Raw genomic sequence first — 24854 nt, 5'->3', positions numbered from 1 at the left:
AGATGTTCATCCCTTAATTGCTTATTTTAGTCTTAAACAGCTATATTCATTGTTATAACTACTCCTTATCAGCAATAAGATGCAAATGACAAAGGAACCCGCAGTTCTCCATCCAGCTTGTCTCCATTTCCACCTGTGTGTATACATCATTCACTATTTGGATTAATTAAGTACTCAGAAGGAAACTGAAGATAAAGTGAAGAACTGAAAATTACTAATCCGTTTTACGCTTCAGATCACTTGAATTAAACATGTATCATTAGAAAGGAAAAAAACAATCTATGATTTAAGAATAAATTGAAATGGTAGAGTTAAAACACTAACAAGACATGAAATTAAATAAGAACTGTTATTGATGAGGATTGGCTTCTAATTAAACAACTGGGTTGGAACAAAAACCTGCAGCCACTGCAGTTCTCCAGGATTAGAGATGGCCACCCCTGTTATGGACACTATCGCCAATTGCTTGAAATCAGATTGACTAATAACGTTTTGTAAGAGGACATGCTATTCTGTATAAATGCTCCTGTGTTTAAGGTGAGGCAACCCGACAGTCTGAGCTATAGCAGTTAGCAAGTCCTGAATCCAGTTACAAAAGGTGAAGTTCAGTCCTAGGGCTCTGAGCTTCACTACTTGTCTCAGGAGGATGGTGCGAGAGGCCCAACTAAAATCAATAAATAGCATTCTTCTCTATATACATGACAATAATGACCCCAATAGCCTATAAGAAAAGTGAAGGGTTATTGCTGCATGGTTGGCTGTTGAAATTGAACCTCTTCTGGGACTTTAGGCACAACTGTCAAAGAGATGCAATAATGGTGGACTTGGCCAACCTGTTGTACTTCATAGAAATCATAACGAGAGTCAAAGATCAGTAGTCATTCAATTATTGTAGATTTCTCAGTACCTAAACAATTATCTTAAATAAAGCAAGTGAGGAATGGTATGTGAGCAAGGGGCATACTGAAAAAGTTAAGGAAGATGTCTGCCAGCTGATCAGCACATTTGTTATCCATAAGCAGTGACCTTCCATTAACGCATATAACAGATGTTATTGTTTTGCTCCCAAAACTCCTGCATAGTATATTGAAAAGGCCAAGCAGCATCATCACCACCACCAACGCTAAGAATGGACTGCTTGATACCAACCAATCTGGCTTTAAGAGGAACCACTCAACTGAGAAGGCTCTACTGTGACCGACCAGCTACAACTTATTAGAGCTACTAACTTGTCATCAGTCCTGATCCTGCTAGATCTCTCCTCTGCCTTCGACATGGTCAACCATGACACCCTTCTTGCCACCCTCTCTGACCTTGGCATCATTGGGACTGCTCTCAGATGGTCAGGCAGATCCTACAGTGTGTCCTGGCAAGGAGAGTTGTCAAAGGCACACCAGACATGCACAGGTGTGTCCCAAGGATCGGTGCTGGATCCTTTACATTTCTCTCTTTGTACACCACCTCCCTGGGCTCCATCATCCAATCCCATGGTTTCTCTTATCAGTGCTATGCGGATGATATACAGCTGTACATGTCTTCCCTTCCGGAGGACAATATGGTATTAGCTAGTGTCTCTGCATCTCTTAATGATATCTCAACCAAGATAAAGGATCACCATTTAAAGCTCAACCTGACAAAAACTGAGCTTCTTGTGATGCCGGCCAGCCAGACAGTTCAACTCCCCATCTCTGTTCAGCTTGGCTCACTGTCGCTAACACCAGCCAAGTGAGTATGCAGCCTTGGGGTGGTGATTGATATTTTTTCTGACCACATTTCTACTGTTTCTCGGTCATGTTGGTTCATGCTATATAACATCTGTAAGATCAGATCTTATCTAACAGAGTATGCAGCACAACCTCTGGTCCAGGCTTTGGTCTTGTTGCATCTGGACTATTGCAACATCACTTCTGGCAGGAGTACCCCGCATGTGCTATCAAGCCGTGGCAGGTGGTCCAGAATGCAGTGGTCAGTCTTGTATTTAACCAGCAGAGATGGACTCATTGTCGATCCTCTCTTCATGTCGCTACATTGGCTCTTAGTAGCAGCTCGCATTAAGTTCAAATCCCTGATGCTTCCCTACAGAGTAGTCGTTGGGCCAGCACCTGCATATATGGAGATACTGGTGTGGTGCTGTGCTCCTTCTCACCCACTCAGCTCTGTCAGGGAACAGCGTCTGGTGATGCCGTGGTATCAAGTCTTAATCCAGACCCTTTTCCATGTGTAGTTCCTAGTTGGTGGAACGAGCTGCCCACCTTCATCCATAATGCTGACTCCCTCAATGTCTTTAAGAGGCAATTTAAAACCCACTTGTTCTGTGAATATCTGTCTGATTCATAAATAATTATGCTCTGTGATATTTTATATTTCTGGTTAATTTGTTGTAGGCTAACTTTAATTGCTTAATTGGTTGAAATCCATGATTGTATATTATTAATTAGTTATTATTTTTCATTTGGGACAATCAACTTTTGTTACCTTTTCTACTACACAAGTTGAACAACCAGGCTCTAGTGTAATGTTACTCGATTATGTTTACCTCTTTTGTAAGTCACTTTGGATAAAAGCGTCAGCCAAGCAAATAAATGTAAATATTAATATCAATATCCAGAGTCACAGTGCATCAGCCTGCTAGTCGATTGAGTGATGGGGCTTCTTGGCACTCACTGCTTCACGGGAGACCCCAATCTTGGTCATCGATCATGTGTCCTAGAGTTTTGTGACAATTCATAGAGGACAGCCCATCACTCATGGCTCCAAATAATTAAAACTATTTGGAACTTACATATATGCTGTTCACATGCGCTAAGCATAAAAAAAAAAAAAAATACGGAACATACTTGGCTGGAAAAGTTTAACATTTTGAAATTTCGAATTAGGAATACACAACCTGCATATCTGCTTGAAATGCATTTTTATAAGGGCTGATTGAAAAGTAATGAGACTGTCCCTGTTTCTCTTTCAGAGTGGTAGACATTGAAATGCTGCTCAGGTGTTGTGAATGGCGTACATCGATGTGTGTGAACCCGTAGTTGGACGACCGTATTCTTCAGCATTCTGTCACAGCGTGTGGAAGCACCTTGCATGTGTTATCGAAGTGGATGAAGAAAACATTATAGTTCATTATTATAAGGTTTTGTGATTTTTGTATTTGTTCTATTAAAATTTTTTATGATCAAAACACTTCCGACAAAAGATGACAGCAAACGTGGTGCTGTCAGGGCTAATGGAAAATGTTTAATCTCTGAGAAAGACAGAATGTGGTAGAATACAAAATCCACAATAACGAGGTAAAAAATACAATATCCGTACTGCACCATGTAATATTCACATGCAAATATCAATTAAATGTTGCACTACTCAATTAGAAATTGCCCAGTAAGTGTCAGTGTGTCTTTGTATATTTAGCACTTGCTTGTATATGGTTAGCATAAGTTCAAAAGGTACTCAGAAAAGGCAGTGGCAAAAGTTAAAGCAAAAGATGACAGGATTATGTCATTTGAATGCAACTTCTCCAGACTGGCGTTTTGTTACTGCAGCGTTAAGAGGAAGATGAAATCCATTATCCCATATTGCCATAAAATATTTAGCATGCTGCTTTCTAGCAGTGCCATCCTTCTTATACTGCTTGTCTCTTATAAAACAATGTATATGAAAGACTGTCATATTAAAATGTGGATAGCTGGATGTTTTTGGATGCAAATACAGATATATAAGCATTGTAAAAGATTCTTTATTTTCCCTTGAGTCTGAGCTTAAATATATATTTGTCCTTGAGGAAAAAACATCCTGTGCCAATGCCAGTCTGCCCTGACAATACTGCTTGTTCACAGACCAACAATGACATCCTGAGACGTTATTGTTATTAGCTTTACTGTTTTAAGCTTTTTCAAGCAAACTTTCACAAAAGGTAATATTCATTAAGCAAAATATCAGAAAAAAAAAGTACAAGAATATAAAGCGTCTATAAAAAGTATTCATCCTCCCACTTGCAAGTTTTCACTTTTTATTGTTATACAACATTGAATCACAGACGATTTGACTTTTTTTGAAACTGGTCAACAGAAAAAGACTGTGCAGGTTCAAAGTGAAAACAGACCTGTATAAATAAAGTGGTCTAAATTAATTACAAACAAACAACAAATCAACGATTGCATAAATATTCCAATATATTAAATATTAATAGTAATATATAAATATTAATATAATATAATATAAATATTATAATATATTAAATATAACGCCCCTACCTCATAACCAGGGGAAGCGAACTGGCTTTAGACACAACAGAATTAGTTCAATGGAGACCACCTGTCTGGGGTTTCAGTTTACTGTGGTCTAAATGCACCTGATCTAGAAGGGCCAACTTATGGTGAGCCAGTATGGTGGCCTAACCTACACAATGAAGACAAAAGAACACCCTAAGCAACTCCAGGAAAAGCACAAGAGCGGGGATGGAGACAAGAAAATATCCAAGCTCACTGAATATCCTTGAAGTCCAGTTAAATCAATCATGAAAAATGAAAAGTGTATGGCACCGCTGAAAATGTGCTAGAGCAGGCCATCCACCAAAACTAAACGATTGCACAATAAGAAGACAAGTGAGGCCACCAAGAGACCTTTGAGTACTCTGAAGAAGTTACAAGGTAGAGTGCTAAGACTTGAGACTGTGCAGACAACAACTGTTGGCCAGGTGCTTCACCAATTGAAGCTTTATGGCAGAGTGGTAAAAGAGAAAGCCACTTTTAAAAGAGTTCACATGACATGTCAGCTACAGATTTCCAGAAGACACATGAGAGACTCAGAATCTTCTTCCAGCTGACTTCAATGTCAAGATGAGACCAAAGTTGTGTCTTTTGGCCATCAGACAAAAATGCTTTGTTTGAACAGAGCACATTATGAGAAACATTGTGAATCATGGTGATGACAGCATTGGGCTGTGGACATGCTTCTCTTCAGTAGGCCCTGAAAGTCTTGAGAGAGTGGAAGGGAAAATCAATGAAGCCAAATAAAATCCTGGATGAAAACCTGTTGCAATCTGCAAGAAATCTGCATCTTGTCAGAAGATTTGTTTTCCAGTTAGTCAACCACTATAAGCAGAAAGCCAAGGCTAAGATAGACAGATAGTGTCACACACGTGCACACGTGGGAGGCAGCTAAAGGGCTCAAAAAAGGATAATTCCACACCAGACCAGGGGATGGCAGAGTGCACTGATCCTTTTTCTTTTTCCTCTGTGCAATGAACTACACTGGGCATCTCTCTCTCCTAGGAGGATTCGGTTTGCCAATGTGCTATTCCTTTTACTTTTCCTTCTGCTGCTAATGCAGAAGCAACACGAGCACATCTGCAAATCGAATCCTCCTAGGAGAGAGACGCCCAGAGTAGTTCCTTTCAGTTACCTGACATCTCTACATTTCAATTTTTTCTCTGACGATTTCAATAGTTTCTAGGACCCTTGGCTTTTTACAGCACGGGCTTACACAGCTAGTCTATATATATAATTCACTAAAGTAGCCGACCATGGGCAGGAAAGACGCAAGACAGATCCCCGCCCGCCAACCCACCGAGCCCCGCCCACCAACTCTAAGAATTCACTAAGTCCATGGCAAGCAAGATGCACGCAAGACAGCCATGCCCACCAACTCACAGAGCCCCGCCCACCAACAATTCACTAAGCAGCCGACCATGGCACATGCACGACAGAGCCACGCCCGCCAACAATTCGAGAGAGAGCGAAAACATTTGCCAAGAATGTTTTCATTAATCAAGAACGAAAGTTGGAGGTTCGAAGACGATCACATACCGTCGTAGTTCTGACCATAAACGATGCCGACTGGTGATCCGGCGGCGTTATTTCCATGACCCGCCGGGCAGCCAACCGGGTAACCAAAGTCTTTGGGTTGCGGGGGGAGTATGGTTGCAAAGCTGAAACTTAAAGGGATTGACGGAAGGGTACCATCAAGTGTGGAGCCTTTCGCTTAATTTGACTCAACACGGGAAACCTCACCTAGCCCAGACACGGAGAGGATTGACAGATTGATAGCTCTTTCTCGATTCTGTGGGTGGTGGTGCATGGCCGTTCTTAGTTGGTGGACCGATTTGTCTGGTTAATTCCGATAACGAACGAGACTCCCTCCTGATAAATATTTATGCGACCCCCGAGTGGTCGGCGTCCAACTTCTTAGAGGGGCAAGTGGCTTTCAGCCACGTGAGATTGAGCAATAACAGGTCGGTGATGCCCTTGGATGTCCGGTACTGCACGCGCGCTACACTGAATGGATCAACGTGTATCTACCCGGCGCCGAGAGGCGTGGGTAAGCCGTTGAACCCCATTCGTGATGGAGACCGGGGCTTGCAATTGTTCCTCACGAACGAGGAATTCCCAGTAAGTGCGGGTCATACGCTCGCACTGATTAAGTCCCTGCCCTTTGTACACACCCCCCTCGCTACTACCATGGTCGGGTGACTTTGTGCATTATATATAGAAAAGCAGCCGGAACCGCAAAGAACAATGAAAAGTCAACATGGCTCAGAGGTGCATGTGGACTGTAGCAGAGACGAAAGCGACTGAGGCGGTGTTTGGAAAATGAACAGTCAACATGACTCACAGGTGCATGTGGACTGTACACAGACGAAAGCGACTCAGGTGAGGAGTTGGGGGCGGGCACATGAGCAGGCAGTGCATACTGAGTGATGACTAAGAGATGACTAAGAAATCAGCAGACTAGAATAGTGGGGGGGCCGGGATGGAGGGGGTGGAATGGGCGTCCTTCCCCTCTCCCCTGTTCCACCATCCGCGCCCGAGTGCCATCCAGTCCCGTCCCTCGCTCTGGGAGGTGGAGGCGCGACGGTGGTCCTCCAGTTTTCAGTCACGGACAATTGTATATTGCCCTCTCCAGAGTTCCATCTTTTCATTCACCTACAGTTGTATCCTCAAACCCACCCCATTTGGACAACTGTGTCTTTCAGGAAGTGTTCACCCATCAATACATAATTATGCGGCGTACGACTACGCCACGGGTTGGCTAGTATTTTATAATTACTTAAATTTGAAAGTTTTCATATTCAGACTGATACAAGATGTTACTGTATCTGGGCACTAATCTATTTATCTACCAAATCTATTCCAACACCCTGCCAATATTGGGATCCTTCAGTGGTGCTAATGCAATTGCCAAGGTTTCTCTAATAACCAATTAGAATTTCAAATGACTTAATTAAGAATAAGCTACTGTATATAAGGACTAAGCAATTTATCATCAGGAGAGTGACGGAATGGCAAGTGAAAAATGGGCTTTGCAGTCATATGTGAAAAATAATTTTGAAAGTTGTTTCAAGCAGTAATAGCTATTAGCAACACTGGAGAGGTCTTGACTGTATTTTTAAATCAATGGTATCTTAAATTTCTATCAAAAACTTGAACATTTCTGGGCATATACAGACCTCTCACTGTTTGCATTATAGCAGCTGCGAAACATTCAGATTCTCACTGCCCGAAAACGGTGATTTGTTTATTTTATAACATAGGCCCCAGGAACACACCCAGCCTTAATCTAGCTGAAATCAATCAACAATAAAGAAAAAGGAAAAAAAGATTAAATATCTAATACGTACGCAAAATTCCTCCCCAAAAGCCCCTACTGCAATAAATTAATTATCTAATGCAGAACAAAACATTATGTACAAACAGATCTATAATAACCACCGAAATACACAGTCCAGATCCAGAACCAGAAGTAGATTAGAGAGGATAAATGCACGGACGTCTCAAGTGAACAGGTTTCAGTATAATATGTTATCTTTTGTCCTACCGTGACGGGGTGATGGTGTAGACTTGCAGGCGTTGGGAGCGCTCGACATATGAAGATGTTTACCAGCTCTGAACAGACCACACGAAACATCACGCACAGGACAGGAACCCAAATCCATACAACTGTAATCCAATATTGGGGAGAAGAGTTGAGACACAAAAGAAGGGCAACTGAGCTTTCTTGCTGGATTCTTCTGGCAACCGTTACATTCCACACCACATCTGATTTCCCTTAGAAACAACACCCAAAGCTGACTAAAGATGAAGTACTACCGGGGCTGCTGGAATTTGTAGTTTCATTAAGCAGCACTGCCACAGTGTAAATGGTGAGGTTGCACAGTGGCACACGGGGCTGGCAGTGCTGCAGGAAAGTTAGGTTGAATGGTGACACTAAACGGACTGTCTGAAAGAGTGTAGTGTCAATGTTTATAGAAGTGGCCCCCCACCCAGGAGTGTCTGATGCTGTCAAAGTGGGCTCCAGCGCTTTGTGACCCTACACTGGAACTAGTGGTTTGGAACACATAAAAAGAAGGGATAAATATATATCAAGTTGTTGAAAGCATGTTTTAAGAAATACTACAAAACTCAAAATAATAAGCATGAAATAAAACAAAATAATAATAGCACTTTAAATAAGTCATGGCACAGAGCAGTCATGTTAACAGCATTCTTATGTGACTGATTCAAATGAAATGTTTTATTTATTCATATCTTTAATTACATATAAGATCAAAAATTTTGTCTATTTCTGATGTAAAACCTAATAGGTTGCAACTCTTGAAAAGACCTGTGATTAAATAGTTTCTGCAGAAGTCTGGCCCCATGACTTCATGTTCATTGAAAATGATAAATACATGCAACACTCTCTCATTTATATCTGAATAAGGCGTACAGCGTGAACAGATCTATGCACAATCCATCTACTTCACAGTCCTGGTTAATGTGTCCTTCTAGCAGTGTAATTGTCAGCCCTTTGCCACTACAGTCTTAGTGAAAGTTTGCCCTTTTCAGATTTTACATTCCTATAATGCCATTATTACATTACAATCTTGTTTTGTTGGTCTATTGATAATTTCATGGCAAATATTATCTGTTCAGTCTACATAGAAATCTGTCTATTATGACAACATGCATTCTAACTTTTTCAGTCTGTAAAACTCTTTGTCTTTAGGATCCTGAATTGCAGTACTCACAACTGAAAAACAATTTTTATTTCATAGACTTTTGCATTCATTTTATTCAGTCCCTCCTTCATTGTATATTAGTTTAATTGTCAGAGGTGACCTACAAAATTGGATCTCTAGTCGGTTAACCACGAGGAGACAGAGTACAGATAAGAGGAGAATGTTCCACATGGAGCAAGGTCAGCAGTGGAGTCTGTTCTTGGAAACCTCATTATCTTCTCTGATTTATATTAATGGCATTGATTCTGGAATAGTTAGTAATCTTGTGAAATCCGCACATGGTAGCAAAACTGGAGAGATGGCAGACCCTGAGAAGGCAGCAAAAAGACCTGGACAACAATCAGAACTGGGCAAACACCTAAAAAATCAGTTTAGTGTAGGAAAGTTCAAAGTGCTGCACGTGGGCAAAAGGAGCATCAATTATAAATACAATGTGGGCGACACTGAGTTACAGGAAACAACCTCTGAAATGGATTTAAGGGTTTATGCTAACGCAATATTCTCATCATTTAAGCAATGTGCAGAAATGATAAAAAAAAGGCAAATAAAATGTTAGGTTGTATTGTTAAAAGTGTTGAATATAAAGCAAGTAATGTAATGCTCAGATTATAAAATGTACTAGTGAGACGACATCTGGAGTATTGTGTGCAGTTCTGGACACCATAGTACAAGAAAGACATATCAGCATCTCAAGCTGTGCAGAGGAGAGCAACCAAGTGCATCATGGGACTTAAAGACATGTGCTACTGTGACAGACTCAGGAGAATTACACCTGTTTAGTCTTGAGCAGAGGAGACTGCGTGGGGACCTCATCCAGGTCTACAAACCTTCAAAAGCATTGATAAAGCAGATCCAGCAACATTCTTTCAGCTTAAGGGTGAATCACGTACTCCAGGACAACATTTAAAACTGAAGCCAGGAAGCACTTCTTTATGGAAATCTGGAACAAACGGACTGAGTCATGAAATTGAAGCACAAACCATGCCAACCTTTAAGAAGAATCTGGATGAGATATTAGCTAAACATACAGGCCTGATGGACTGAATGGTCCCCTCTTGTTTGTCAAATTTCTTAGTTCTAAGGTAAAGCTGTGAAATTATACAACATTAAATTTTTAATACTCATATAAAATATTTGAATATATTCAAACATAGGTTAAAAGTATAAAGTGCTACTACATGTACGTTTGCATTTAACATGTCTTTGAATAATTCCTTTTTATTAGAATTTTTGCTTTTTTGCTCACTGAGCATCTTCCAAGCATACAGTGACCAATACTTAATACTAACACAGCCTTCACAAAAATATACCTTAAAACTGACACAATCAACGAGATGAGTGGAACAAGGACGCTTCAAATGTCAGTAATGCACATACAAAACCCAGACAAAATCACTCACAATTACTTAAACACGTTAAACTCATGAATTACTTAGTCCCCGGTTCCCTGATAACTCCTTCAGCCCTTCGTTCTGCTATGTGCCTTTCTGGTTCTTGGGGGCAAAAGAGGTGAAGTCAGTGTCTATCTCTAATTTATACACTGTAAGTTGAGGCATGGTGAGTCTATTCATATTTCACAAAACAAATTACTGAATGTGCTAAATGTTGCATTGTAATGATTCTCCCTTCATATTTTTAGTTAGCAAACACTTTATCATTAAAAATAACTTAAAAATTCATTTATCATCATAAATTCATTATCTCAACTCATAATTTATCTATTCATTTATTTTTAGTAGTGAAAGACAGGGCAGTACTAAGGCTATCTCAAGCAAAGTTAATCAAAGGGTTTAATGTTTTAACCTTCCTTCAATCGTCATTTTAATTTGCATTATGTAAGACTTAAGCAGCAGATCTGAACATGAAAAAATGAGTAACTAGAATTGCAAAGTGCACAAAGTCATCTGAAAATCCCTGTTGCTCAGAGTCTGTTCAAATGCCATTAATATTACAGAGCCCGATGAAACATGAAACTACAAGGATGGGGTACTAGAGTCACCAAAATGTGCATTACTTTAATGGAACACCAAACAAGTCTACTTTTTCAAACTGAAAGGATGAATCTTTGTATAAATTAAAGATTGAAGTAATAAAAATATCCATTAAGAGAAACACCAAATTAAACAGTTTGAATCTAAATTGAATAAACTTAAAAATTAGGGAAATAAAAAAATTGTTAAAACAAAGATGCCTTCAATAGGAATACAGTGTCTAGTTGTTCATTTAAAGACTAGAAGAAGCATCATGATACTTTTATTTCTGTAAAAAGAGTGAATTGTTAGAAAATAAAAAAAAATCAACTCAAAAAATAGGGTACCAACTCTTTCTACGTGCAGAGTAATCTCCAGAAAGAACATGGTCTCCTTCTGAACATAAAAACCTTGTGCCACAGAAAAATCTAACATTGGAGCAGAGGTCAATTTAGAAGGACCACGGACTATTCAGCTATTTCCTCTTCTTCATATTATTATGACACACTAACCAGGCTCCATTACTTAGTGTGGCCTTTTTCTTTTTTATCTTCTCCTTCCCAAAATGAATCACTGGCAAGCACTTTCTTCTGCTCTGTGCTCCCTTCACACCCTTCATACTCACTTCACCCCTTAGTAGATGGGCTGCTGGTTCTATTTGCTATCAAATCATTTGTGTTTGGCACTCGACATCAGACATCTGTATCTGAAATTTGATACAATATTTATAAACTAGGGAAAGGAACTCATCAGCTGGCAAAAATAGCACTGTAAAAATATAAGATTCTTGTAGCCACTAGAGCTTAAGACACAATTATAACATTAAGACACTTAACCAAAAAAATGGAGCACCTACTTTATTTGCCTTTTCTTCCTATTCACTGTGTATTCACCAAGAAAATCATCTTCTCATAGTCAGTCTGCGTTGTCCACTTCCTGTCCCATGCTCTAATTTTTTTTTTCAGTCCATAATTACTTGTGATGAGGCACACTTTATGGAGCAGATTCTTTTAGAATCCTGTAACAAAAGAAAGATTTTATTATGATACTCAAACATATTGTACTAATGGGACATGACACAACATGTGCACTGCAATCCCCATTGATGTTTAGAAGAAGCATCAAGATTAATTTTCACAGAATTTTTATTTAGCCTACCTACACGACAAGCAGAACTCATCATGAGATGCAAATGTTTGGAAAAGCAAAGCAAAATCATAGAATATGAAAAGAGAATGAAATGCAGCTTACAGAATGACACACAGCAGAATGAAAGTAAAACCTGAAAGCAACAGAACAATTGGTTCTTGACGCTGAGGGTGAAGCTTCACAAACAGACTTCAGTATGGAGTTGGTGACAGTGGAAGCCACAAAGATAAATGAGAGTTTGCTGAAAGTTGCATATCAAGACTTTAAAATGGTTATAAGTTTAAAACCCAACAATCTCAACTCTCAAAGTTGTGAACAGCATAGAAATGTATTTTTTTACGTGATAGTTCTACTGGGTAGGTCAGTAGCTATGCTCAGCAACTTCTTATCCATCACACAGTACAGATGTTAGTTGTGGTCTCTACAATGTGCTATTGAGTCGAACTCGCATGTCACCTGTGAGGCTACAATAAATAAAAGGAAAAATCTATTCCTGTATGCAGTTCTTTACTGGGTAGGTAAATTGATTTGCAAGGTCCTTAAACAGGTATACCCCAATGAAAGCTCGAAAAGTCGTGTAGCAGTGCAAAAACCAGATCCATTACCCAACGTAAACAAAAAGAACAAACCGGAAAGCATGGGTGGGTTGCATACATACCATCAAATATTGTGGTTTGTCCCACTCAGTGATATGAGAGTGACAGAATGGGGTATATACACCAGGGTAGGGGGTCCCATTCAGAGGTCATGAGACAATAAGTATAAAGGCGAAAAAGGCTGGGAATCCAAGTGTCACAGACGGCCGAGATGCCTCTTGACTGTATGGACCGGGGGAGCAAGCCAGGTCAGGACAGTACCTCCCCCGGAACACTAGATGGCAGCCCACCTTGGTTGCAGCGGTGCCTAGGACACCCGCAGGGCTTTATCGGAGTTGGAGTTTGGTGCAGCCCTGTTGGGATTTGGGGGTGCCACCAGGGGGTGCTGCAACAGCTGCTGAGCCCTCTTGGGTGGGTTTTCCGCCACACCTGGAAGTACTGCCGGAAGGAGGTCAATGAGCACCTGGAGCACCTCCGGGGGCGTTAGAAAAGGAGCCAGCAGTCACCACTCCGGGAGCCAGAGTCAGGAGGAGGGAGACAAAGCTTGCCAAGGAGGAGTGGAGACGAAAGAAAGGAAAAGTATTGTGTAGAGGTGTTTTGTGCTTTGGGACTGTGTTGCGTACTTGTGGAAACAGGGAAGACGTTGCCCACAAGTGAAGAAACAAAAAATAAAACTTTTGTGTTTTATTAGTGTGCCTCCTGTATCTGCCTATGTCAGGTTAAATGCTGGTATAGCGCCATCTACTGTCACACCAAGATGGATGAAAAATTCCTAGGAAGGCAAAAGAAGGGGATTTGAAAAACAGCCCAAAATACCACGCTATTTGAAAAAGAACACAAAATTGCACAAAAAAACCACAACTTGCATAAGGCAGACACATCTACAATCAAAAATTGCCCAACTGAGTGGAAAAAACACGGACCTGGCAACACTAGTAGATAAGTATGTGTAAGAGCCAGTCTTAGAAAGTTAAAGCTTTGAGTTAGTGTTTGCTTAATTTAAACAGAATATAAATTTCTTTCATAGTCATAGACAATGGAATAGTCTTTACCCCCTGTAAGTTAGTATGAGATAGAACTTTCTTCCTAAAATAAAGATACAGCATGATAAGTGAGTCAGTTGTTGTTTAGAATAGGTCCCAGTGCACAGGGACTTAAAAGACCTATTTTCATGGAATAGGCATACAGTTTTCTCAACGTTTTGAAATGGTTTAACTGAATAAGCTAACTTAAAGAAATGAAACAAGAATTTTAAGCTTTGAACAGAACTTCTCTTAAACTTTTTAAATTTTTACTATTTTAATTTTTTTCTTTTTTGTGTGAACTGTTTTACTTTGAATTTTAACTAAAACTTTTGAAAAATGAAGATATTCTGTCTGTGGAATCATTTTGACATGTCAGACTTTTGCTGAACCCCATTTACAAGCTGGAGCTGCAGAATTTGGGTAATTTGGGGTAAACGCAGCTACAGTATGTATGTTTGGTACTTCTTTATCAATCACATACTGCGTACATTTTATGTGCTATCTTACAACTGGTTGGTGTGCATTATCTACGTTGAATCACACACTATTACGCAGTGTATATATTAATGAAGAGGGAGCTCCGCTCGAGCAAATGTTTTATAAATATGCATGCACTGAAGTGAACACTGGGAAAGCAGAATTCATTTGTGTTAAACGAACTTGACTATTGCTCCAGGAAATTCTTTACAATTAGCGGACTCCTTTGCAATATATGACTCATGCTTTATGAGGACATGGCCGAAAATATCGCTACACTTCCAACTCACAATGTTCTCTGAAATATATTGAAAATCAGAAGAAATAAAAATGTTTGGTATCCAGCCATTCCTTATGGTATTTTTAATAGAGTTTAAACTGCAGTTTTGATGCATGACCAAACATATTTTAAATAATAAAACAAATGAAAAGGGCATGGAGAAAAAAAAAAATTGGTACCCTTAACGTAATATTTTGTAGGATAGCCTTTGGAGACAATAACTACCAGAGTGCTTTCTGCAGCCCTGAATGAGATCCAAACGCTTTTGATGAGTAGTTGGCTGACCGTTCTTGAGCAAACTGACCCAATTTCTCTCAGGTTCATTGGGCGCCTTTTCCCAAACTGTGACTTTCAGCTCTCTCCACAGTTGTTTAATGGGATTCAGATCAGGAGTCATAGCAGGCCATGGTCTAATGTTGTCTTCTCCTGCATTCTTGGGTGCTTTTTGAGGTTTGTTTCAGGTTGTTATCCAGCTGGAGGTCCCATGCCCTGCGACTGAGACATAGCTTTCTGACACTGGGCTAAAGGTTTAATTCCAAAATACCCAGATAGTGTTCAGATTTCATTGTGGCCTGCAAAGACTTAAGGTCCCAGAAACAGCAACACAATCCTAAAATATCACTGAGCCTGTTCCATGTTTCACAGTAAGGATGGCGTTATCTTCTTTGAAATTGGTGTTTTAGTTGCTACGACAGTGTGATTAACAGAAAGTTTTAATTATGTTACATCTGTCCAAAGGACATTCCCCCAGAAATCTTTGGCTTAACAAAACATATATGTTGGCTATTTCCAGCAGGGCTTTTGTGGGTCTCTTTCACTTAGAAATGCAGTCTTCCTGGGTCTTCTAGCATGGAGTCTGTTTTCATGCAGACAGCGATGGATGGTGCAATTTGAAATTGTTGCACCTTGACCTCAAAGGGCAGCTTGGTCCTGTTTTCTAAGTTTTCCTTGGCTCTTTCTCCTCCACTGAAACAGTGAAGTCTCGTCAATCTTGTGTCAACTTTATTTGGGCAGCCATGTCTAAGGGATATTGGCTACAGGCCTCAAACATCTTGATAATGTTGGCAAACAGTGATCACAGGATCATCAAGACTCTTTGAGGTTGATTTTGTAGCCTTTACATTGACCATGCTTGGCTTTAACTGCCTTTCTTGCCACTGCAGACTATTCCTTTTACATGTTTAGTGTGATGCACAATAACACAAACTAGTTAAAATGGCTGAATGAGTGAAGAGACGATCGGACACAAACATGTTACTAATTCAAGGAGATTAGCTTCTTTAAAATATCACTACATTACAATTATTTCTCACAACATCTAAAGGGCCCCAATAATTTTGTCCAGGCCATTTTGGCATATCATTGCAGAATAAGCAAAAGTCAAATATTTTTTAGATTTTTTTGTTCTGTTCCACCACAAACCATAGAAATGTATGTACAGATTACACTTTCAACACTTTTCAGAAATAATGGTGCATTATTTGAATAAAATAATAATTTAAGCCACATATTCTGGAATTTTAAACATGACAGAATTATTAGTAGCGAAATATCAAAGACAATTTGATATCTGACAGGAAGTCTTTATAAATGTGCCATGGGAAGGGTACAGCGGTCAGAGCATCTTTATTTTTGACTCAAGGCACTGGCAACACCACCTTATGCCTGCTGATACTCTGTTCAGGAAAATCTGTCAAAAAACTAAATATAGATTTGATAGAGAAGACATCTACTCAAGTTAGTGACCACAGTGGAGATTGAATCCAGTGGAAATAATCACAGAAATGGCATAGCACTTTTTAGAAATCATATTATTCATACACCACATTCAGAAAACATTCAGACCCCTTCACTTTCTGCACACTTTACTGTATTGTAGGTTTCACCTTAAATGGATAAAATTGCCATTATTGTCCATCAATCTACACTCAATAACTCATAATGACAAAGTGAAAACATGTTTTCAGAAAGGTTGGCAAACGCATTTCATAACAAAAAAAAAAAGAAAATCTCTCATTGATAGAAGTATTCTGTCCATTAATTCAGTACTTTGCGGAAATCTCCTTTGGCAGCTTCAATTACAGCTTTAAAGTCTTCTTGGGTAGATCTCTACAAGCTTCACACCTCGGGAGTTGGGTAGTTTTTCTCATTCTTCCTGGCAGATCCTCTCAAGCTCCACTAAACTGGATGGGAAGCATCTTCAAACTGCCATCTTCAGGTCTCTGCACAGATGTTCTATGGGTTTTAAGACTGAGTGTTAGTTGGGTTACTCAAGGATAGTCAAGAGACTTGTCCCAGAGCCACTCCAGTGTTGTCTTGGCTATATACTTTGGTCATTGTTGCACTAAAAGTTGAACCATCACTCCAATCTGAGGTTATGTGCACTCTGGGAGTAGGTTGTCTTCAAGGAATAGACTGTCTTTGCATTCATCCTTCCCTCAGTTCTGACCATTTCCCCCATCCCTGCTGCTGAGAAGTACCTCCATAGCATTATGTTGCTGCTACCATTCTTCACCGTAGGGATGATATTGGGCAGATGATGAGCAGACATAGTAACAATGTTTGTCTCTTCAAACCACAGAATCTTTTTCCTCATGCTATTAGATTCTTTTAAAAGTAGTTTGGCAAATTCCAAGTAGGAGTGAGCCACTCTACATTAAACGTCTGATTGATGGATTGCTGCTGAGATTATCATCCTTCTGAATGATTCTTCCATCTCAGCAGAGGACTACTGAAGCTTGGTTAGAGTGACCACTAGGCTCTTTGTTTTTATAATTTTATTGATTTTATTAAAATCAAACAACATTCCATACATATAACTCAAGTTTTACAAAAAAAAAAATAATAATAACAATAATTATAATAAAAAGAGTTCTAAACAAATCAACCCGCACCCCTGAGAAAGAGAGCTAGGCCAGCAGTGTAAAACTTTACGTTAGTAAAGATAAATGACTAGATAAATTAATAAATAAATAAAGATAAATGGAGTAAAAGAGGGGAGACAACCTGCTTCTTCAATTTAAATGGTTATTTTAAAATGTTACTGATTAGATCCTACCAGGCTTTGAAAAAGTTTTGTACAGATCCTCTAAGTGCGAATTTGATTTTTTCCAATTTCAAACAATATATAACATCAGTTACCCATTGACTTAGAAGAGGTGAGTTAGGATTCTTCCAGTTGAGCAAAATAAGTCTACGTGCCAATAGTGTAGTAAAGGCAATCACAGTTTGTTTGTCCTTCTCCACTTTTACCCCAAACACAGATGTTAATGGATTAGGAGAGATTGTGACTCCAAGGCTGTCTGAAAGGCATTTAAAGATTTCGGTCCAAAATAATGTTAATCTGGTGCAGGCCCAAAACATGTTGCCCAGTGAGGCTGGAACTTGATTACAAAGTTCGCAGGTTGGATCTTGCCCTGGAAACATTTTGGACAATTTTAAACAAGAGAGATGCACTCAATACATAACTTTGAGTTGAATTCCATATGTGCAAAGCATAGAATTATTCAAGTTTTCTGCAATGTTGAGTAAGAGATCCTTTTCCCACTGTTTCCTTGGATCTTTGAAAGGAAGGGACTGTAAACTGATTGGGCATTGTTCAGAAAGGCACACATCAATTCAGTTTGTCACTGGTGGACTCCAATCAAGTTCTAGGCACATCTCAAGGAGAGTTAAAGCAAACAGGACGAACCTGACCACAATTTGGAGTTCCACAGCAAAGCGTCTGAATACGTCTATGAAGGAGAGATTTCAGTTATTGTCCATGCCAGGATCTGAACCTAGGATTCTGAAGAGTTAGCAGTACTGCCCACTGCACCAATACGCCATCCTACAGCTTACTAATTCTGCTAAATGAACAGAACTCTGTTTTTACATATGAGATCAACGAGAAGACTGAGCTAAAAGAATGATGGCTTTCATAGTAATATTTACATGTCTGCCCCTGAAAAAAAAAACAGATTAATAATAAATTGGCTGGTCAAAGTGACACTCATTTGTCAAATGCAATTTTGCATTTGCCATCTCGTGATTTTTCTGACCTTCTTATCAGAACAAATTATAAATGCAAATGAAACAATAAAAACCAAAGGGCATCCAAAACTCAGCTCTATAGGAGTCTTAATAAGGAATATACCGTAAAGAAAGAGACCAGAGATCACACCATTAACTAAATTTAATAAATTATTTCTAAAGAACAAAAATAGTTTAAATTTTCTTTTCATCATGATAAGAGTGTCATACCCTAATTAAGACAGACAGTTGCCTTGCAGATGAGATTTATTACAGTGCACAACGGCATGACTCACTGCTTTTATACAAATGAGATGCCACAAGGGTATGAAGAGAGATTGTCCTCAGGAGTGCAGCAGAAAGAAGCTGATTGTCTGTATAACTACTGTAAAATCTTCCATAACTGCAATGTATAAACCTGCATAATACAATTAGTGGGTCACAAGAACTGGGGCCACTCCAGTCAGCAATAGCTGCAAGAGAGGTACTAACTCTGGTCAGGGTACACAGAAATCTTAACAAGCTTACCAATCCTATCTACTCAAAATAACATCACGTCAAGTTTAGAATGTCTCTAAATTCCAACCCTCAACCTCAATACATTCGTCAGTAGTTCTCTGTGAGAAGAAAAACTTTCTAGCATTTGTGTGAAATTTACCCTTAACAAGTTTCCAGCTGTGCCCTCATGTTCTTGATGAACTCATTTTAAAGTCACAGCCTCGATTCACTGGAGTAATTCTCTTCATAAATTTAAAAACCTCAGTGAAGTCCCCTGTTGATCTCTGCATAACATAACGAGGATTAGAATGGAATGGGACCCGATAGTGATCAATGCTGGACAACAGCAACCAATGTGAAAATTGTGCATAGAAAAAAGCAAAAAAAAAAAAATTCAAGTAATTCAAGCCACATAATCCACATTAGAAAAATCAAGACGAGAACAGGCCATTCTAAAAAAACATCAAGTCTAGTTTCAAATGTTCCTAAAGTCCTACTGTCTGCCACACTACTTGTTCGCTTTTTCCAAGTGTCTACCATTCTTTGTGTGAAGAAAATGTTCCTAATGTTACTGTAAAATTTACCCTTAACAAGTTTCCAACTGAGTACCCGTGTTCTTAATGAACTCATTTTAAAGTCACAATCTTGATCCACTAGGCTGATTCCCTTCATAATTTTAACATTCAATCATATCGAAGAGGAAGAAGGTCGTATCGTGGCAGCAGAGCCGGCGCTAAGCTAGAAGCTAGAAGGCCTTCGGTGCCTTCTGTGATCCTGGGAAATGTGAACTCACTACCAAATAAGATCGACGAACTGGCTGCGCTGGTGAAAAATGTCAGGACTTACAGAGAATGCAGTTTGTTGTGTTTTTGTGAAACGTGGCTAACAACTAACATCCCAGATGCTAATGTGGAGCTACCAGGGTTTAACAGAGTTAGAGCTGACAGAGACGCAAGTACGGGTGGGAATCACAAAGGAGGTGTAGCTCTCTATGTCAATACAAGATGGTGCAACTCTGGACATGTAAACGTCAAAATCTCCACTTGCTGCAGGACATCGAACTGTTGGCCATAAGTCTACGTCCCTATTACTTGCCCAGAGAGCTTGGGCACGTCATTGTTGTTATTGTTACATCCCTCCTCGTGCGGACGTGGAGATAGCGGTTGGCATCATCCATTCCGCTGTTGCTAAACTACAAACGCAACACCCCGAAGCACTTGTGCTAATCGCTAGAGACTTTAACCAGGTGATGCTGGACAAAACATTACCTGTCCTCTCCCATTATGTGGATTGTAACACTCGAGGAAATAGGACTATTGACCTACTGTATGCAAATGTTAAGGATGCATACGGCGCCACCCCGCTGCCTGCCCTTGGGAAAGCAGATCATAACCTGGTTCTGCTTCAGCCTCGTTACAAACCAAGAGTGAGGGAGCTACCTACAACCACACACTCATTCAGAAAGTGGTCCCCTGAGTCACAGCAGGCTCTGAGAGACTGCTTTGGAACTACGGACTGGGATATCCTGCAGGGATCATATAGTGAGAACATTGAGGAGGTTGTTAACTGCACTACTGACTACATCAACTTCTGTATGGACATTGTAGTTCCAGTAAGAACAATACGCTGCTATGCTAACAACAAGCCATGGATTACAAGTGACGTCAAGGGCCTTTTGAACCAGAAGAAAAAGGCTTTTAAAGGCTGTGATCAGCATGAGCTCAAGCGCGTGCAGAAGGAACTCCGAGTCCAGCTCAGGGCGGCTAAGGAGCAGTACAGGAGAAAGCTGGAGCAGAAGTTGCAGAATAACAGCATGAAGGATGTGTGGGATGGGATGAAGATCATCACTGGCTGCAGCTCGAAATGGGGTGCCACCATTGAGAGAGACGTGGAGAGAGCAAACCAGATGAACAACTTCTTTGGCAAGTTTGACCACCCTAACCTACTTTCAGCTCGGAGTACCACACCCTCCACCCATCCTTCTGCTGATATCAGCATAGGAAAGAGTTTCCCCCAACCCACAATTACAGCAGCCCATGTAAGCAGAGAGCTGAGGAGACTTCGTGCCAGTAAAGCAGTGGGTCCAGATGGAGTATCGCCACGACTGCTGAAGGCCTGTGCATTGGAGCTGGGGAGTCCTCTACAGCGCATCTTCAACTTGAGCCTGGAACAGGGGAGAGTACTGAGGCTTTGGAAAACATCTTGCATCACCCCAGTCCCAAAGGTATCATGTCCTAGTGAGCTGAATGACTTCCGGCCTGTCGCTCTGACGTCACATGTGATGAAGACCATGGAGCAGCTGCTGCTTCACCACCTGAGGCCACAGGTCCGCCATGCTCTTGACCCTCTGCAGTTCGCATACCAAGAGAAGGTGGGAGCGGAGGATACCATCATCTACATGCTACATTGATCCCTCTCCCACTTGGACAGAGGCAGTGGTGCTGTAAGAATTATGTTTCTGGACTTCTCTAGCGCCTTCAACACCATCCAACCTCTGCTCCTTAGGGACAAGCTGACAGAGATGGGAGTAGATTCATACCTGGTTGCATGGATCATGGACTATCTTACAGACAGACCTCAGTATGTGCGTCTCGGGAACTGCAGGTATGACGTTGTGGTCAGCAGCACAGGAGCGCTGCAGGGGACTGTGCTTTCTCCGGTCCTGTTCAGCCTATATACATTGGACTTCCAATACAACTCGGAGTCCTGCCACATGCAAAAGTTCGCTGAAGACACTGCTATTGTGGGCTGCATCAGGAGTGGGCAGGAGGAGGAGTATAGGGACCTAATCAAGGACTTTGTTAAATGGTGCGACTCAAACCACCTACAACTGAACACCAGCAAAACCAAGGAGCTGGTGGTGGATTTTAGGAAGACCAGGCCCCTTGTGGATCCCGTGATCATCAGAGGTGACTGTGTGCAGATGGTGCAGACCTATAAATACCTGGGAGTGCAGCTGGATGATAAATTGGACTGGACTGCCAATACTGATGCTCTGTGCAAGACAGGACAGAGCCGACTATACTTCCTTAGAAGGCTGGTGTCCTTCAACATCTGCAATAAGATGCTGCAGATGTTCTATCAGACGGTTGTGGTGAGAGCCCTCTTCTATGCGGTGGTGTGCTGGGGAGGCAGCATTAAGAAGAAAGACGCCTCACGCCTGGACAAACTGGTGAGGAAGGCAGGCTCTGTTGTAGGCATGGAGCTAGACAGTTTGACATCCGTGGCAGAGCGAACGGACGCTGAGCAGGCTCCTATCAATTATGGAGAATCCACTGCATCCACTGAACAGTGTCATCGCCAGACAGAGGAGCAGCTTCAGCGACAGACTGCTGTCACTGTCCTCCTCCACTGACAGACTGAGGAGATCGTTCCTCCCCCAAACTATGCGACTCTTCAATTCCACCCGGGGGGGGGGGGGGGGGGGGTAAACGTTAACATTAAACAAAGTTATTGTCTGTTATACCTGCATTTTTATCACTGTTTAATTTAATATTGTTTTTTGTATCAGTATGCTGCTCCTGGAGTATGTGAATTTCCTCTTGGGATTAATAAAGTATCTATCTATCTATCTATCTATCTATCTATCTATCTATCTATCTATCTATCTATCTATCTATCTATCTATCTATCTATCTATCTATCTATCTATCTATCTATCTATCTATCTATCTATCTATCTATCTATCTATCTATCTATCTATCTATACTTAATTTCCTTTTCGTATAACTGAAAATGCTCAGTTCTTTTAACCTTTTCTTGTAATTGATCCCCTTTAGCTCTGCAATCAGCCTAGATGCTCTTCTCTTGACCTTTTTCTAGTGCTGCTATGTCCTTTTTGTAGCCTGGAGACCAGAACTGCACACAGGACTCTTAATGAGGCCTCACCAGTGTGTTATAAAGCTTGAGCAGAACCACCCTGGACTTGTACTCCACACATCAGGGCGCTATATAACCTGACATTCTGTTAGCCTTCGTAATGGCTGCTGAACACCACCTGGAAGTTGATAGTGTTGAGTCCACTGTGACTCCTAAATCCTTCTCATAACGTGACCTTTTGATTTTCAGACCTCCATTCAAACCTAACATTTTTACTTCTGACATGTAATACTTTACATTTACTTACAATAAATTTCATCGGTCCCAAACCTACCCAAGACTGTGTACTGCCATGTTCCTCTGTAATTATTCAACAGACCCCGGATTATCTGCCAATCCTCTTATTTTGGTATTATCTGCAGATTTAACCAGTTTGTTACTTAGATTCTGATCAAATCATTTTTATATATTAAAAATAGCAGCGGCCCCCACACTGACCCCTGCTGGACACCACTCAGCCAATTCTGATAAGGTTCCTCATGCCATAATCCTCTGCTTCCTCTGTCTGAGTCAGTTTTGCATCCATCTACAAACATCACCCTGAACTCCCACTTCTTTTAGTTTAGTCTGTTCTTAGATTAGAATAGATAAATTTCATTAATCTAATGGCGAAAATCGAATGCATACAGCAGCACCAACATAAAAAAACAAAAATACAGACTCACAGGGCAGATAATACACCCAAACATTGAAACAATAAGTAATAAATAAAAATAAACTTATTGAGTAATTGAGTACATCTTGTGGAAGTACTGATAGCGGTGGGCAGAAAAGACCCCCAGAGGTACTTTTTAGCACACCATGGTGAAAAGAGCCTGTGGTTAAAATTGCTCCATGACAGCGCCTCCTGGAGGGGATTTTTTATGATGGCATCTAATTTTGCCACCATCCTCTTTTCCACAACAGCTTTCAGTGTGTCCAGGGCTCACCCTATGATGGAGCAGATTTTCCTGATAAGTCTGTTTATTCGTATGCTCAAAATGTACAAAAAGATGCAGGATACCTGACCAATGAATGAGGATGAGATGCAGACCTTCGATTTGAAGCTCCTTATTATGGGAACATGCCTTTCCTGTTAACAGTGTATGCTGACTTTTTCGGCAGCATTGAAAATATTTGCTTGAACTATCATTATTAAAATTATTCAGATACTAAAAAGTATTCAAAGTTAACTTTCCGTGACTTAGAAATTATTAGAAGAACGCTTCCACCAAACTTTAGAATAATAAGGTTGCTTAAAAAAAGAAAGTGTTAGAGATGGTATTAGAAATCTAGATGTTAAATAAGAATTTCCTTGACTTCTACTTCTAAAATTCCCCTAAGACACCTACTTAGCAAAGCCTTTGTAAAACTGTCAAAATGCTGCAATACCTGCCTTGAGAAATGTCCTTTAATTACATTTTTCTTGACATACTGTAGATATTTGGAGAAAATTAAAATAATCATTTATCTTATTATTGAGACTTGTGTCTGTTAAAAATATATTTTTAGAAGCAAAGACTGACAAAAATGTTTCCAACAGACAAACAGCTTTATAACAGGGCTTTGTTATCATGATGTTCTATTTAGACAGATCTCAAAACAACTGTTTAAAAGAAACTAAGTCAAAAATAGAAACAAAAATGTATAAAATAACAAAAAGACCGTTTCAGAAATCTGGATGCATTTATTTTAGTTGTTTTCAAAAACCCATTAAGGTTTTGGAATTTAGGAAATCCACGATAAATGACTTTGGACATTTACTGACTTCAAGATACGTGTTTGGTAAATGGTGCATGGTGGATGGGTGGAGTGCAGTCTCACTATGGAAAGAGATAAATTTACTTTAAAGGAATGACCAAGACAGGAAACACAAATGAGCAGAAAGTCAAAAGCTAAACATCAGTCCTATGAAACGTCAATAACCAAATCCAATCTCTGAAAAATCATTGTAAGTGAAATCAGGACAAAAGCAGGAAATCTTAACAGCACTACTG

At 40.2% G+C, this 24854-nt stretch overlaps 1 protein-coding gene across 1 annotated transcript in view; it reads right to left on the bottom strand.

Annotated features, from left to right (window-relative positions):
- Positions 1–24854, bottom strand: part of otud7a (OTU deubiquitinase 7A) — a 523825-nt gene that overhangs the window by 253611 nt on the left and 245360 nt on the right. Inside the window, exon 3 of the mRNA XM_028823137.2 lies at positions 11819–11980. The gene's annotated coding sequence lies outside the window, so the exon portion shown is untranslated. The remainder of the gene's footprint in view (positions 1–11818; positions 11981–24854) is intronic.

The sequence above is a fragment of the Erpetoichthys calabaricus genome, chromosome 17, assembly GCF_900747795.2.
Source record: "Erpetoichthys calabaricus chromosome 17, fErpCal1.3, whole genome shotgun sequence".
In the NCBI taxonomy this organism is placed as follows: domain Eukaryota; kingdom Metazoa; phylum Chordata; class Cladistia; order Polypteriformes; family Polypteridae; genus Erpetoichthys; species Erpetoichthys calabaricus.
This window is presented reverse-complemented; position numbering and strand designations above follow the sequence as displayed.